The sequence below is a fragment of the Mangifera indica genome, chromosome 15, assembly GCF_011075055.1.
Source record: "Mangifera indica cultivar Alphonso chromosome 15, CATAS_Mindica_2.1, whole genome shotgun sequence".
Taxonomy (NCBI): Eukaryota; Viridiplantae; Streptophyta; class Magnoliopsida; order Sapindales; family Anacardiaceae; genus Mangifera; species Mangifera indica.
In genome coordinates this window covers 7,271,274-7,276,926 of record NC_058151.1, presented here as the reverse complement: position 1 = coordinate 7,276,926, position 5,653 = coordinate 7,271,274, and positions in this window count along the sequence as shown.

Here is a 5,653-nt window from a genome sequence, read left to right as displayed (position 1 = left end):
AAAACGAAACTCCCATTGATCATGTAGTGTCATCTAGCAATGCCCCATAACCCCTACATCACAATGAAGTACAAGCTTCACATAATACCAAATGAACCTTTCTTACTCACACTTACCATGTAGTCTAATCTTTTCGTCGTTACATCCCGATTAAACTTAGATGCATGGAATGTCAAAATCCAATATTTAATTTTTTTGAATATCAAGTTATACCTTAGAATATGCCACATCGAAACTTTTTTCATGTAAACTTTTATCTACACTGATCAGTGTCTTAAATTTTCATGTTTTTCGATATTCGTATGAGAACTCGAGAGCAGTCGAGCTAACAGATCCCTATATGATCATCATTTGTCCTTTCGCTCAAGCAACATATGATTACAGCAACTTCTGAACAAGACATGATTACCCTCGTAGTATACACCATATGAACCATATATTTCAGAACGAAGCACAATCGTGATATCTCAAGTCAAAGGATCTATACACTAGTATAATTTATGATTTATCATTGACTACATATTAATGCCCATGTGATCATCGTTTAGCGGTCATGTTCGATAAACAGTATAATATAATAACCTTTGATTAGTTCTCTAACCATCAAACAGTTCTATTGTTTACTTGTGTATATCTACCATGTTTAATATCATCCACTGATATACTGTGATGATATAACACACACCCACTATGCAATACTATTGTCCAAACAAATTGCCTATGTAGGGAACGATTTGATGACGTTTATTAAAACTCATTGGGATTTTTCACATGTCATATGCATGTAGCTAATATGGATGTAATATACAACTACAACATAGATATAAAAGTGACACATAAAACATGTGAAGTATGACAAAACTCTTCTTTTATTAATAATTATATGCAAGATATACAACCCTTGAAACTAATAAAGTGATTGGTTTTTAGGGCATATTCTAACAGAAACATCGAAGACTATATGGATTATTGCACCATTTGATTAGTCTTGAATGAAAGTAGGAGTATATTTCTATAGACTCTGTGGTTAGTTTACTGAGAGTTTGAGGTAGACATAATGCCTTTTAGGTCATAGTAGACCGATTAACCAAGTTAGTGCATTTTATCCATGTTAAAAAGGGTACCAACATAAATCAGTTGGGTTATATAAACATCAGGGAAATTGTGAGATTACACAAAGTACCTAAAACCATTGTATCAGATAGAGAAACATGATTTGTCTAAGCTTTTTGGTAGAGTTTGTAGAGTTTGATGGGTACTAGATTAGTGTTTAGCACTACTTATCACCCTTAGATCGACAGAGAGACTAAGAGAGTTAATCAAGCGATAGAAGATATGTTAAGAGCTTGTTGCTTGGATCAGGGCGTGAGTTAGGTTGTGGTGTCACCAATAATGGAATTCTCTTATAATAATAGTTATTAGACACCCATTTAGATGTTTCCTTATAAGACACTTTATAGGAGAAAATGTCGATCACTATTACATTAGGAAGAGATTGGTGAAAATGATACATTAGCAAAATCTTTAGGATCGAAGATGTAAGGTTGATTTGAGAAAGGATGAAACAGGCTTAGGATCATCAAAAAAGTTATGCAGACCAAAGAGGTGAGATTTAGAGTTTATTTTAGGTGACAAGGTCTTTGTGAAAATTGCCTATTACTATCATGTAATGAGATTTAGACGAAAAGGTAAGCTAGCACCAAAGTTTATAGAACTTTATGAGATCTTGGAGTGCATGGGTAAGAGTGCTTATAGACTTGTATTACTGGCAAGTATGGATAGGATGGACAGTGTATTTCATTTGTCATTATTGCATAAGTATCTCTGTGACCCGACTCATGTGTTAAGAGTTGAAAATGTAAAGCTTAGAAATGATTTGGCCTATGAGGAAAGGCCGATTCAGGTTCTTGACAGACAAGTGAAGCAACTCAAGAAATACATTCCTTTGGTTAAGATCCTTTAGAGGAATCATCGTGTAAAGGATGTCATTTAAGAGGTGAAGCAAGATATGATGTAAAAGTTCCCACAACTATTCGAGTAAATTTTGAGGATGAAATTCATTTAAGGGGGGAAATATGTATCATCCATAGTATGCTTAAAGTTATTTTGGTCTTTTTAGTATTTTTTTTCTTATGTGACATTATGCTTAAGAAGTGTTTATGTGACTTGTGGCATGCACAACCGTGTATAAGAGGCTATACGCTCATGTATGAAGTGGTAGAGATGACAAAATGGTTTTTTCGCATATTGTATGATTTGGTTAATTTTGGCCAAGATACACATCCATGTAAGTTAGATACACGGCTATGTCTAGTCAGCAAATTTTGAATTCTAGGATAAGGATATATTCTGCAGGAATCTTGTGACATGGTTTTAATGTTTCATAATTGGCATACATGCTCGTGTGTTTAGTATACACGCCCGTGTCTGTCTGTTTAATTTGAAAATAAAAATGATCATAAAAGAGGCAAGACTCACTTTTTTCTCTAAAATCTTTTCAGCCAAATAAGAGAGAATAAAGGATTAGGGAGTGCTAGAGTCACTTTTTGCTAGAAGAAAAGCTTTTGGAAGTCGTTCAGGCCATGAGAAGACTAATGTCATCATTTTATCAAGGTAAGTAACATGATTCCTTATGATGTTTTGTATTGGGTGTTATCGATGGTTTCAAATTGAGTGTAATTTTGATTGCTTAGGTAGTTTCATATATATATATATATATATATATATATATGTATATATATATATGTATGTATGTGTATGTGTGTGTGTGTGTGTGTGTGTGTGTGTGTGTGGATAATGGAAGTAGGGATTAATTGAGTTTTTGCATGATTGTGGTTCTAGTTATGGTTTAAAATTGTTTTATTCTAGTTTTATAATGATTCCCTTTATGTAGGGTTGTTAATTTAGTGTTAATGGGTTGTATGGTTGGTAGAAGGATGGAAAATTCACTTAGATTTGTATTCGGACTCATGAACCTTTGATATGTAGTGTAGAATGGGATAGATTTATTAGGTATGTGTGTATATCATATTAATGATGTGTAATTCATTGATTCATGTGTGTAGTGTAAAATAGGATTGTATGGTAAGATGCAGTTATGAAATATGTCTCTTTTGGAAGTGTTTTGGTAGTATTTGAAAGTATGAAAGTGTAGGAGATTAGAATCAGAGTTCTGAAAATTCTAGAATTTTAGCAACACATGCCCATGTGTATTTAGGAATATTCACCCCTGTAAGATTGGGTACATGGGGGTATGGAATTGGGAATGGACACACGTCCGTGTGGGATAGGACATATGACTGTGAGCCCTGCATCAAGAGTGCACTCTCATATGTTTTTGTTACATGTCATATAGATTAGTAATACATGCCTATGTGTAAAGGATATATGTAACACCCGGATTTAGGTATGTCAGCAAACTCCACTTCCAAAATTAGCCCTAGAGTTAATTTTATAACTTGTTGTTTAAAGAAATTGCAAAAGAATTATAAGAAACTACTAAATGAGCAATAATTTTCAAAGGGGCTAAAATGGTCATTTTAGAAGGATTTAAGAGACAAAGTGGGAATGTAAATTGAATGACACACTTGAAATTATATAATGGTGCTAAGAGTTTTTGGTAATTGGATAAGGATAAAATAGTCATTTTTAGAAAAGGTTAAGGGTAAATTAGTTCAAAATGCTTATAAAACCAACCAACTATTCATTTTCTTCTTCTTTGGCCGAGAATCTCCATAATTTTACTAAAGCTTTTTCTTCAAGCAAAAAATAATCAAAAGACCTAGCTAAACCACCTAACTTTTAGAGCCTTTAGTTATAAAAAGTGTAGATCTATCAATTCTGATAAGTTCTAAGGTAAAAAATTTAATTTTTAAGAGATGTGAAGTTTAGAGTTTTGATGGATGATTATATTTTTGGTTGATTAAGGTTATTAGGAAGAAGAAAAGAAGGAGGATAGACTTAAATCACCTAATTAGCAAAGAAAAGGTAAAAATTTCATACTTTACATACTTGAAGTAATTTGAGTTAGGTTATTTAAATAACCTTTACTTATATAAGTGTGTAAGGTATTAGAATTAAGGTGATTTATGCTTAAAAGAATAAAGAAATTCATTAGGACTTATGAAGTAATTTTTGTCATAAGGGTATTTTAGACATTTCATATTCTTGGGGTTAGCTTAGTGGATTTTGTGTATTGAGTATGTGAGAAATGATGAATTGATGGAATAATTTGCACTAAGGGTAGGCATATAACTTTTGGCCATAAGGACAAAAGTGTCAATTTATGTGATATAGATTTATTTTGCTTAATTATGTGCATGGTATGTGCAATAACCCTTATAATAAGCCTATATTGTATATTTTGAAATTAGTTTGATGCATAAGATATATATAAATGTATGAGAAAATAATATGATGTTTGATAAGAAATGAAAAAAATAAGGGAAAACAATGAATGGACATATTTCATATTATGGTTATACATGTAAACATGAGGAATCATAGCATATGCATGATTTCAGAAAAATAAAAAAAGAGGAAAAACATTTTCTAAGTTATGTATGTTTTCAAAAAATGGAAAACAAGTGTTTTTGGTTTTATAATGACTCATATGATGCAGGAAAATAGAAAACATACTTAAAATCCTTACACGCGAGCTGTACTGTGTGGACAACAAAGAAAGATATTAGTTGTACTATGTGGACAACAAAGAAATATGTCAGCTGTACTATGTGGACAACAAAGAAGAAATAATGAAATATACCTGTAAGAGAGGATTGTACCTTGTATAGGGACTACGAGTACTATCTTATGTAGTCTAGACCGGTCAATAAAAATATTTGACAAACTAAAAAAAAAAGAATTAGCAAATATTTTATGAAAGTCATTTGCATTAGAATCATGCATGCAAGCTTATGTGGCTGATAAAGAGTTGAGAAAGATGTATGATCAGAAAATAGAAAGTCATGACACTCATACATGGATAAATTATAATGAGTGAATCATATTTGTATAGTAAGGAAACGAATAAATGCTTGAAAGAAGAGAATTATGATATGTGTTTAATGTATGTTTCGTGTTAATTATTTTGTATATGAATAGCTCAAACACGCTGAGTATGGAAGAGATTAGTACTGGTATGAAATGTTTTAAGTATTAAGTATGATCTTCTTACTGAGCCATGGTCGCTCACTCCGTTTAAGTTAATATTTTACAGAGAAAGAGTTGCAACAAAGATTCCTGGGGAGCATTAGTGAGACATGAGACTGAAGGAAAAAGACACCATATTTTTGTTGATTTATATGTTTTGATATATATGTGAATATATGCATATATATATATATATACTTCATCTAGATATTGGTAGATATGTATATATTTTGTTTCTTATATGTATATATGTGATTGTGTATATCTATATCTATATATGTATATATATATGACTAGTCATTGAAATTGGTTATAAAGTTTCTATGGGTGATAATTTTTATGATGGTTATTATTAGGTATTTATTTTGTTAATTGTGATTAGGTTGATGAAAATCCAGTCGGTTGGTAGAACTGGTTTGTATGAATTGCTAATTAGGAGTGTTATAGGGCATTAAAATAATAATAAAAAATTTCTCCAAGCCCTTTAAAATAAGGAAACTTT